This window comes from Schistocerca nitens, chromosome 1 (genome assembly GCF_023898315.1).
Source record: "Schistocerca nitens isolate TAMUIC-IGC-003100 chromosome 1, iqSchNite1.1, whole genome shotgun sequence".
Taxonomy (NCBI): domain Eukaryota; kingdom Metazoa; phylum Arthropoda; class Insecta; order Orthoptera; family Acrididae; genus Schistocerca; species Schistocerca nitens.
The window spans coordinates 270,504,298-270,516,729 of NC_064614.1; the positions used below are offsets into that span (position 1 = coordinate 270,504,298).

General features: G+C 40.9%; 1 protein-coding gene across 1 annotated transcript in view; it reads left to right on the forward strand.

The window, feature by feature from the left end:
* The window catches only part of LOC126248003 (probable 39S ribosomal protein L45, mitochondrial), a 102,703-nt gene that overhangs the window by 72,340 nt on the left and 17,931 nt on the right, over positions 1–12,432 (forward strand). The window lies entirely within an intron of this gene.

Consider the following 12,432-nt stretch of genomic DNA (forward strand, 5'->3'; position numbering starts at 1 on the left):
GTACTACCAGTTTCAGCATTACATTGATCCCATCTTCAGGCCCCGTACAATGTGTAGAACAAATGTACTATTATAAAAATATAGAACATACATTAACAGTTGACAGGTATCATTAAAACTATATATAACATTAGGGCAAATGTGCTTCTGACTATGTCACACTGTTGTTAATAGTTTTCACTGTTTTACTCGAATATAGCATGATAGATGAAACTATTACGACCTATTACTCTGATATCAAGAACATTAATAGTCCCTGGATACATAGCTTCAATTGTAATGTGTCGTCCTCACTAGAGTTCCACTAGGAATGACTATACTATTGTCGATTCTTACCAGCAACGCTTCCTATAACCTTTGACTCCAGATGGTTTCATCTTTGACCACACATCAATGTTTGAAAACCGCCTCAGTCTGTGTCACTTGGCCACCAGGAGCTGTTGCATAGCGGTATGTCGAGCATAAAAGCATTCTTGAAACTCTATTTTTTAGGCGGTGATTCTTCTTACGGCTTTTTCATAATGTTTACTGTGTTCAATTACTTCCGTCACCTCTGTGGCATATTTGGCAGTAGGGTTACCCAATATTTGCATTTCGTCTGTCAACCTCTTCCTGTATGAATCGTAGTAAATTTGCGTATTAACTTTTAATATCATGGCAACACCTGATGTAGATATAAGTGACATGGACAATATTTAGTAGTGTAGACTAAGGTGTAGGTAGCCATCGACACCTAAGTTAGGGGGTTGTTACCTGAAGTTCACGTATTTTATATTTTTAGTTTTGACTCGTATATGTTGAGTGTTTGTGCTTGGCTTGCATCAGATCTGTATTATTTGAACTTAATCGAACCACTGCGTCCCCATCGAATTACTTGGCCTCTAATATATTTGAGGCCAGTGAGTCTTTACACCTATATGGTAATGTTAGAGATGATGTTTTAGACTTACTTCTGATAACATTTTCCTGTTAGTTGTTAGTATAACCTTACTAAAATTTAGTTATAAGAGGGCGTTTACCACAGTGAGTATGTGGTTAGCTGGTACCTAGGATGGATGAACAGTTTACAGACACAATGTTATAGGTGTTACCCTGTCAAGATTTAATGATATCGGTATGCATAAATAGGCAGTGACTTATATTTTAATTTGTTGGTCCAGGTCATCAGCGATGTACCAGCAAAATTACTTATACTCTCATAGATGTTGTTAGGTCAATGATGCCATACATCTTCAAATGAGATACTTATAATACTTCAATACTGATGATCATGGGGACTTTAGTATAATACTTTGGAATTTTGTGTACTATACTTAGATGCTGTTTTGATATTTGCCAATATAAGGCACATACGGGTCAACAGTACATTTTTTCCCCTCCTGTGGAAGTTGTCCACCACCATAACTTGCAAATGTGTCCAACATCACTTTCGTACCCCTTTGGATTACTGTACTGTTCTCCTGTCATTGCACTCTTGAGTTGCCACTTAACCAATTTTATACTTGATGTAACTTTGCATTTCCTTGACACTTAGCTGATGAGTATAAATTCATTATTGTTTGATTTTAGCTAGTCAAATATTTTGACCAGTTTTCAGGTACCGTGACATTTTGACCCATGCAGACAGTTTCCGACTCACTAAAGTCATTAGACAGAATATGATGACACTGGATGATGTACTTAAGATCCTGATAGTCATCTCATATGTTACTACACCCAGCCTTAATGCAACCTTGAGAATGATTTGACATGGTTTTAGGTGGTACGCTTAGTCTTAGGGATGGTATACATTTCATTTTGAGATTTTTGTTCGGACTTATAGGTGGCCTCCTATATTTTTCTTTTTCTCCCTTTCTTTTTTACTCGTTTGATTCCACTTGGTATAATGCTACATAATTGTATAGGACTTATATGTAGGGAGATAGACATTTTTTGATATACAGAGATTGAGAATCTTCTTTGTAACTATGACTATATGAGGCACTTCTGTCGCTGCATTAATCCACTCAGCAGAGTGCGGGGTGGGCTTACATAGGGGTTCTAATGAAGCGCCTACAGTGACCAGATGTTTGATGATTTTTATAGTACTATTGCATTGGTTTAATTTGTGAATGCAATTGGGCTTTAAGACAAACTCTTTATACTTTTTATCGTTTATATTGCGGCAGCTATTTGTCATACCACACATAATACGACCTAGGTTACACATATGTAACTTATGAATTCTGACATGGTTATGTCACATTTTCTTGTACTTTATTTTATTATTTTTTATATTAGTTAATTATGTAAAAAAATATTCTTCCACTGGACATATGATTGTATGCAGTACATTTGATTGTTATGTTGCATGGCCTATTACAACTGTGTGGTATGGATTTATGAGTAATAGCGTATAAATATGTTCATCTGTAATGCTATATTCGAGTAAAGAAGTGAAAACTATTAACAACAGTGTGACATAGGAGAAGCATATTTGCTGTAATGTTACATTATAGTTTTAATGATATACAATATGTCCTTTTGAGCCACATACATAGTTAACATAGATACTTGTCAATTTAACGTATGTTCTATATATTTTTATAATAGTACATTTGTTCTACTCATTGTACAGGGGCCTGAAGATGGCATCAATGTAATGCCGAAAGTGGTAGCACATAAGAAGTTCATAAAATAAATTTCTGCAATACATATGGCTGTTGGTAAATTATTGCATCAAGAAATAAGTTTAAACTGTCTAGGATTTGCTGATGACCTTGCTCTCTTGTCCAACTGTATTCAGGAAACCAAACAACAAGTTAACTCACTACAGGAAATAGACATAAAATTGGTCTTGGAATATCCTTTGAAAAAACAGTCATCATTTTAACTGACCCACCACTCATAAACAAAATAAAAATTGTAGATAAATTTAAATATCTGCGAGAAATTATAACATACAACCTCAATGCAAAGCCAACATGGCATAACAGAATACACAAATTGACTAGAGCACAATATATCATCAAGAACACATACAACGAAAAGAGCCTGTTAATAGCAACAAAATTAAAACACTAAAAAACAGCCACTCAAACAGAAATAACATACGCAAGTGAAACCATCTTCCAAACAACTAACACTGCACAAATAGACAAAATACTCAAAATAGAGAGAAGAATCATCAGAACGTACATCAACAAATCGTACCAGAAAGATGGACACTGGAGAGTAGCTACAAATGAAACAGTCTGCAAGGAAATAGAACCGGTAATGAGTACAATCAGGAAGAAACGCATTTCATTTTTCAGACATCTAATCAGAACACCAGAGAACAGAATCATCAGGAGAATAATAGAACAATTGTGGAATAGTAAGTGCAACATTAAGTGGATTACAGAAATCAAGGAAGATATGAATGAGCTACAGATTACATTGGAAGACCTAAGAAACAAAACTGACAAAATAAGGAAACTCACAGACAAACAAACCAGACTGAAAATGAGAATCAACAAACAGACAATAGGAAGGGTGATTTCTGACGAAGAAAGAAGGATGAGATCCGAGAGAATGAAGAAGTACTGGGCTGACGGGAAACTGAAAAATTCTTTGTATAAAGTTGTGAATATAATAGAGGGAAACATTCCATGTGGGAAAAATATATCTAAAAACAAAGATGATGTGACTTACCAAACGAAAGTGCTGGCAGGTCGATAGACACACAAACAAACACAAACATACACACAAAATTCAAGCTTTCGCAGTCAACGGTTGCTTCGTCAGGAAAGAGGGAAGGAGAGGGGAAGATGAAAGGATGTGGGTTTTAAGGGAGAGGGTAAGGGGTCATTCCAATCCCGGGAGCGGAAAGACTTACCTTAGGGGGAAAAAAGGACAGGTATACACTCGCACATACACACATTCCATCCGCACATACACAGACACAAGCAGACATTTCATGAAATGTCTGCTTGTGTCTGTGTATGTGCGGATGGAATGTCTGCTTGTGTCTGTGTATGTGCGGATGGAATGTGTGTGTGTGTGCGAGTGTATACCTGTCCTTTTTTCCCCCTAAGGTAAGTCTTTCCGCTCCCGGGATTGGAATGACTCCTTACCCTCTCCCTTAAAACCCACATCCTTTCATCTTCCCCTCTCCTTCCCTCTTTCCTGACGAAGCAACCGTTGGTTGCGAAAGCTTGAATTTTGTGTGTATGTTTGTGTTTGTTTGTGTGTCTATCGACCTGCCAGCACTTTCGTTTGGTAAGTCACATCATCTTTGTTTTTAGATATATTTGTATAAAGTTGGCTAGAGTGGTCCAATGAATGCCATAAAATGTAAATAATAAACCTGGGGGCATAAAAACCTGAATATCATTTCACTTACTAGATACATAATTCTCGTGCTCTTTGCCTAGTAGTATTTTGGAGCTAGACTTAAGCGAACATCTCGCATTGCAGGCTTGAAGTGTTGCAAGACACCATTCTTGGCACAGTGGATAGCACTGGACTTGCATCTGGGAGGACAACAGTTCAGTCCTGCGTCCAGCCATCCTGATTTAGTTTTTCCGTGATTTCCCTAAATCGCTCCAGGCAGATGCTAGGAGTGATGAGACCGATGACCTCGCTGTCTGGTCTCCTTCCCCAAACAACCCAACCCAACCAACACCATTCGTTACATGGCTATATTTGTAGTGTTAAGTTGGTACATCAGTTCACAGTGTTTTTCTGTAAGTTTAATAACCACAACAGATACATGTAAGAGAGACTTTAGTCATCAGTAATATATTCTCCTTCCCATACAGCGTAGATGCTGAGTCGCAGATAGGCACAACAAAAAGACTCTCACAAATATAGCTTTTGGCCAGAAAGTCCTTTGTCGAAATTAGATACCACACACACACACACACACACACACACACACACACACACACACACACACACAAATGCAACTCACATACACAGAACTGCAGTCTCAGGCAACTGAGGCAACACTGCGAGCAGCAGCACCAGTACATGATGGGAGTGGTGACTGGCTGGGGGTAAGGAACAGGCTACGGCGGGAAGGGGAAGCGATAGTAGGATAGGGGTGGGGGACAGTAAAGTGCTGTTGGGGAGCCACAAAGAGGAGGGGAGAGAGGGTACGGCAGCTATGTGCAGTTGGATGATTAGATGTGTAAGTGGGGAGGGGGGAGGGATAGTGAAAAAGAAGAGAAGTAGGAAGACTGGAGGGCTGTGTAGTGCTGGAATGGAAAGAGAGAAGGGGCTGGATGGGAGATGACAGTGACTAACAAAGGTTGAGGCCAGGAGGGTTATGGGAATGTAGGGTGTATTGCAGGGAAAGTTCCCACGTGCACAATTCAGAAAAGCTGATATTGGTGGGAAGGATCCATATGGTACAGGCTGTGAAGCAGTCATTGAAATGAAGGATGTCATGTTTGGCGGCATGCTCAGCAACAGGGTGCTCCACTTGTTTCTTGGCCACAGTTTGTCAGTGGCCATTCATGCAAACAGACAGCTTGTTGGTTGTCACGTCCACATAGAGTTCAGCACAGTTTTTGCAGCTTAGCTTGTAGATCACATGACTGGTTTCACAGGTAGCCCTGCCTTTAATGGGATAGGTGATGTTTGTGACTGGACTGGAGTAGGTGGTGATGGGAGAATGTATAGGACAGGTCTTGCGTCTAGGTGTATTACAGGGGTATGTGCCACGATGTAAGGGGTTGGGAGCAAGGTTGTGTAGGGATGGATGATGATTTATTGTGCAGGTTCGGTAGATGGTGGAATACCACTGTAGGAGGGGTGGGAAGGATAGTGGGCAGGGCATTTCCCATTTCAGGGCACAACGAGAGGTAGTTGAAACCCTGGCAGAGAATTTAATTCAGTTGCTCCAGTCCTGGGTGGTACCGAGTGATGAGGGGAATGCTCCTCTGTGGCTGGACAGTGAGACTTTAGCAGGTGGTGTGTGACTGGAAAGATAAGGCACAGGAGACATGTTTTTGTATAAAGTTGGGAGGATAATTGCAGTTTGTGAAGGCTCCAGTGACACCCTCAGTATATTTCGAGAGGAATCGCTCGTTGCTGCAGATGCAACAACCACAGGTGGCTAGGCTGTATGTAAGGGACTTCTTGGTATGGAACGGGTGGCAGCTGTCGAAGTGGAGGTATTACTGGTGGTTAGTAGGTTTGATATGGGTGGAGGTACTGATGTAACCATCTTTGAGGTGGAGGTCAACATCTAGGAAGGTGGCTTGTTAGGTTGAGTAGGACAGGGTGAAGCAAATGGGGGAGAAGTACAAAAACAAATCCCCCGTGCCTTATCTTCCCAGTCACACTCCACCTCTTGAAGTCTCACTGTCCGGCCACAGAGGAGCATTCCCCTCGTAACTTAGTACCAGCCATGACTGGAGCAACTGAATTACATTCTCCGCCAGGGTTTCAACTGCCTCTCATCACGCCCTGAAATGGGAAATGCCCTGCCCACTATCCTTCCCACCCCTCCCACAGTGATTTGATTTGATTTAATTTATTTCATCGCATAACGTACAATATTCAGATCATGTGATCTGTTGTACTGGAAACAACTAAGTATATAATTTTGGGGATTTAGTTTACAGACTTAAAAATAATAACAAGTATAGTTATCAAACAATTTTCTACCAGTACAATACTTTTACATTTTTGTACAAATTTTATTTTTATTTTATTTTTTTACAGAGATGTTAGTTGACCTGTTTAAATTATCACCTCAGCATTCATAAACTCCTCCACTGAATAATAACATTTTTCCACTAAGAGTTCAGGTAATTCTTTCTCTAGATGACCAATTTCCATGCTCAAAATATCACAGTCCTTTAATTTCTTGTATATTTTCATGCTCATTTATTGAGGAGTCATAGAATATAGCTTTAATTGGTGTGGAGGGAGCATAAAATTTTGTTTTTGCCTAGTTGTGTAATAGTTTTTGAAGTGAAATTCTTTGAAAAGTTCAGGTTTACTGCACAGGAAAATTAGAATTTCAAAAATGTATTGTGACGGGACAGATAATATATTTAGTTTTTTAAACAATGTGCGACATGAGGTTCTTGGATGTGCAGCACACATCTTCCTAATGATTCTTTTTTTAAGTTTTAATAGCCACACTATATAATTTGAATCACCCCAAAAAATTATGCCATATCTGACGACAGATTTGAAGTAACTGTGGCACACAATTTTTCGGCTTTCCATGTCTTTTTCATCATGTGTTATTCTGCCGTCCACTGAACCTACACAATATACTCGTCCATCCCTACACAACCCCTGCTCGCAACCCCTTACCTCATGGCTCATACGCCTGTAATAGACCTAGATGCAAGACCTGTCCTATACATTCTCCCACTACCACCTACTCCAGTCCGGTCACAAACATGACCTATCCCATCAAAGGCAGGGCTACCTGTGAAACCAGTCATGTGATCTACAAGCTAAGCTGCAACCACTGTTCTGCATTCTATATGGGCATGACAACCAAGAAGCTGTCTATCAGCATGAATGGCCATTGACAAACTGTGGCCAAGAAACAACTGGACCACCCTGATTCTGAGCATGCTGCCGAACATGACATCTTTCATTTCATTGACTGCTTCCCACCAACACCAGTTTTTCTGAACTGTGCAGTTGGGAACTTTCCCTGCAATATATCCTATGTTTCCATAACCCTCCTGGCCTCAACCTCATTGTTGTCTCCCATCCAGCCCATTCTCTGCTCCCATTCCAGCACTACACAGCCCTCAGGCCTCCATCGCACCCAGTCTTCTTACTTCTGTCCTTTTTTGCTATCCCCTGCCCGTCTCCCCAGCTCTCTGTCTAACCTCCCATAGCCGCCCTGCCCTCTTTCTACGTTGTCTCTGCGCACTCCCAGTAGCATGTCACTGTCTGCCTCCTCTACCGTACTATTCCTCCCCCTCCCCGCCCCAGCCTCCTCCATACCCCACCCAGTTGCCACTCCCATCATGCACTGGTGCATGTGGCTTCAGTTGTCTGAGACTGCAGTCACGTGTGTGTGAGGTGCGTTTGTGTGACTGTGTCTCTGTGTGTGTGTGTGTGTGTGTGTGTGTGTGTGTGTGTGTGTGTGTGTGTGTTGTATAATTTTGACAAAGGCCTTACTGGCCAAAAGCTATATTTGCGACAGTCTTTCCATTGTGCCTATCTGCAATTCAGCCTCTCCGCTATATGGTGAGTAGCAACTTTCCTTTTCACAATATTGTTATAATCCTTCCTGGATTTTCCATTGTTTGATAAATTCTCCTTCACTATTTAAAACAGCCTGCCAACACTGGGGTAACTTTTCGATTCCATGACAGTAGAAATCACGTGGTGTGTTCCTTCAAGGTTGTTCAATAAAGAGAGGGAAAGGTGAAAATCTGACGGATAAAGATGAGATGAATAAGGTAGGTGCAGAATGGCTTCCCAACCCAATTCCTGTGTAGTGTTTTCTGTGTCTAGCAAATGGTTCAAATGGCTCTGAGCACTATGGGACTTAACAGCAGAGGCCATCAGTCCCCTAGAACTTAGAACTACTTAAACCTAACTAACCTAAGGACATCACACACATCCATGCCCAAAGCAGGATTTGAACCTGCGACCATAGCGCTCACACGGTTCCAGACTGAAGCCCCCAGAACCGCTCGGCCACTCCTGTGTCTAGCAGAATGCGGGCAGTAGTTATCATGGAGTAGCATCATTTCACACAGTCTTGCTGATCATTGTTCCTGGATTGCATTGTTAACAATAAATGTCAGCAGTGATGGTTACACCCCGGGGAAGCAATTCATAGTACACCACACTATCGCTGTGCATAACATTATCTTTTCTGGATGTATGCAGGTCTTTGTACATGGAGTTGCTGATTTGTTTGGGCACACTCATTCCTTTCTTTTCCATATGTTAGCATAAAGACACCATTTCTCATAAGCAGTAACAAGTCAAGATAGGAATGGTCAGTGTTGGGTGCACAAGCCAACTGATGATGGCTTAGGGCATGTGGTACCCATACATGTGATATTTGACCTTTCACAATGCAAAAGTCACACAATGATGGAATGATCACAGTTCATCATATTTGCAGTTCTCGAGTACACTAATGTGGATAATTGTGGATTAATACACTACTGGCCATTAAAATTGCTACACCACGAAGAAGACGTGCTACAGACGCGAAATTTAACTGGCAGGAAGAAGATGCTGTGATATGCAAATGATTAGCTTTTCAGAGCATTCACTCAAGGCTGGCGCTGGTGGCGACACCTACAACGTGCTGACATGAGAATAGTTTACAACCGATTTCTAATACACAAACAGCAGTTGACTGGCATTGCCTGGTGAAACGTTGTTGTCATGCTTCGTGTAAGGACGAAAAATGCGTACCATCACATTTCCGACTTTGATAAAGGTCGGATTGTACCCTATAATGATTGCGGTTTATTGCATCGCCACATTGCTTCTCCCGTTGGTTAAGATCCAATGACTGTTAGCAGAATATGGAATCGGTGGGTTCAGGAGGGTAATACGGAACGCCGTGCTGGATCCCAAAGGCCTCGTATCACCAGCAGTCGAGATGACAGGCATCTTATCTGCATGGCTGTAATGGATCGTGCAGCCACGTCTCGACCCCTGAAATAACAGATGGTGACGTTTGCAAGACAACAACCATCTGCACGAACAGTTCAACGACATTTGCAGCAGCGTGGAATATCAGCTCGGAGACTGTGGCTGCGGTTACCCTTGATGCTGCATCACAGACAGGAGCGCCTGTGATGGTGTACTCAACGACGAACCTGGGTGCATGAATGGCAAAACGTCATTTTTTTCGGATGTATCCAAGTTCTGTTTACAGCTTCATGATGGTCGTATCCGTGTTTGGCGACATCGCGGTGAACGCACATTGGAAGCGTATATTCCTCATCGCCATACTGGCATATCACCCGCCGTGATGGTATGGGGGCCCATTGGTTACACGTTTAGGTCACCTCTTGTTCGCATTGATGGCACTTTGAACAGTGGACGTCACATTTCAGATGTGTTACGACCCGTGGCTCTACCCTTCATTTGATCCCTGCGAAACCTTTCATTTTAGCAGGATAATGTACGACCGCATGTTGCAGGTCCTGTACGGGCCTTTGTGGATACAGAAAATGTTCAATTGCTGCTCTGGCCAGCACATTCTCCAGATCTCTCACCAACTGAAAACGTGTGGTTAATGGTGGCCTAGCAACTGACTCGTCACAATACGCCAGTCACTACTCTTGATGAACTGTGGTATGGTGTTGAAGCTGCATGGGCAGCTGTACCTGTACACGCCATCCAAGCTGTGTTTGATTCAATGCCCAGGCATATCAAGGCTGTTATTATGGCCAGAGGTGGTTGTTCTGGGTAATGATTTCTCAGGCTCTATGCACCCAAATTGCGTGAAAATGTAATCACATGTCAGTTCTAGTATAATATATTTGTCCAATGAATACCCATTTGTCATCTGCGTTTCTTCTTGGTGTATCAATTTTAATGGCCAGTAGTTTATATTTAAACAATCTTCACCATACCCCAAAGGTCTTTCTGAACATGGAGGGTCATTAATGTCAAAACGAATCTTTTTAAAATGAGAAAACCATTTTCTTGCCATGCTCTGACCAGTGGCATGGTACAAATGTTTCTGGCTGCATCTGCTGCTGTCACCCTTCTATTGATCTCAAACAGAAGAATATGTTGGAAATGTTCCGATTTCTCCACTGGGAACTCCATTTTCTAGCTTCCACAGCTCAACTTACTATCTCCAAATGACAGTATGTAAACTCAAATAGCAGCAGTGAATTACAAATAAAAAATGGCAGCAGTGAATTACAAATAAAAAATGGCAATCAATAAAGAAACCCAAAACAATTGGAATGCCAACATGCAAAACAAAAATACTACGAACTTGTGCACCAACCTAATATCATCAGTTTACAGTTGAGTTTGGTTATGTTCTGTCAGTGTTACAATGAAATCTGTTACACAGTAATTTATCAATAAAGTGGTTACAGGGAAGTTTTCATTTCTTTGTTCAGGACACTTTAATTTCTGTACTACATAAAATCTTATTCAGTCAGTTCAATCTGGATTTATGTGTCAGTTACTTATTCTTGGTTTAGTATCTTCACTGAACAAGAATGACTGCAACTATTATTCCTGTAGGTGTGTCTGCCGGTGCACGGTGCTGAACCACTGAATGAGGCTTTCCTTATATAAATTTAGTTTCAGTTCCATTATTACAAACTGGAAAATTTAGCAGTAAAGTGAAAACAATCAATATTTTACAAAATAATTTAATTGGATAGTTAAAAAATGTACTCAGCAAGCGGCAGCAGACCACACACATAAAAGAGGGTTGTAATTAAGCAAGCTTTTGGAGCCTTTGGTCCCTTCTTCAGGCAGAAGGTTGAATGGAAGAAAGAGGGGTGAAGGAAAAGGACTGGAGAGCTCTAGGAAAAGGAGTAGGTTTCGGGAAAGTCACCCAGAACTGCGGTCAGGGGAGACTTACCGCTCGGGATGGGAAGGAAAGACTGAATCTGCCTGAAGGAGGAGCCACTGACTCCGAAGGCTTGCCTAATTACAACACTATTTTATGTGTTGCCACTTGGTGAATAGATATTTTTTTATGTATCCAATTAAATTATTTTAACAGTAAAGTAAGGAATATAAGCTGCAGACATCAATAAAAAAGGAGTAGTACTTCATTAGTAATGATTTCAGAGAGAAATGGTTTGGCGAACAGTGCATGGGATTGACACCAGTCTTAACACCATTGCTGCAGTTTGAATATGTTTAAGTCTCCTTTCCTTAAGTCACTGTTAAAGCCATAGTCCCTCACTGTGCAAAGAAAGTAGAAGAAGTAGGGATAATACTAAGAGCTGATATTAAATAATACGATCATATAAAATTGTTATTAGGGAAGGCAAGTGGAAAACAAGTCTACTGTAAGGGACCTGGGTAAGAGCAGTGCATCTGTAAACAAAATTTTGTACAAGACAGTAGTCAGACCAATTCTAGAATATTGTCCCACATTTACAGCCTGACAACAGATATCAAATGAATTCAGAGAAATAATGCTAGAATCGTAACAGGATGGGATAATCTGTATGAAAGTGTAATAGAAATGTTAGGGGAACATAAGTGGGAATCCTTGAAAGAAAGATGGCACAGTTTCCATAAAACCCTGTTGGATAAATTTAGGGAACTTTTATTCAAGAGAGACTGTGCAGCCATCTTTCTGCCACCATCATATATTTCACATATGGATCATGAGACTAATGTAAGAGCAATTAGGCCACATAAAGAGGCATATAGACAGTAATTTTTTACTCTCTCAGTGTGCAGATAGCTTAGGACAGGGAATAACTTAATACTTGTAGCTACAATATATTCCTTGCAGTGAACTGT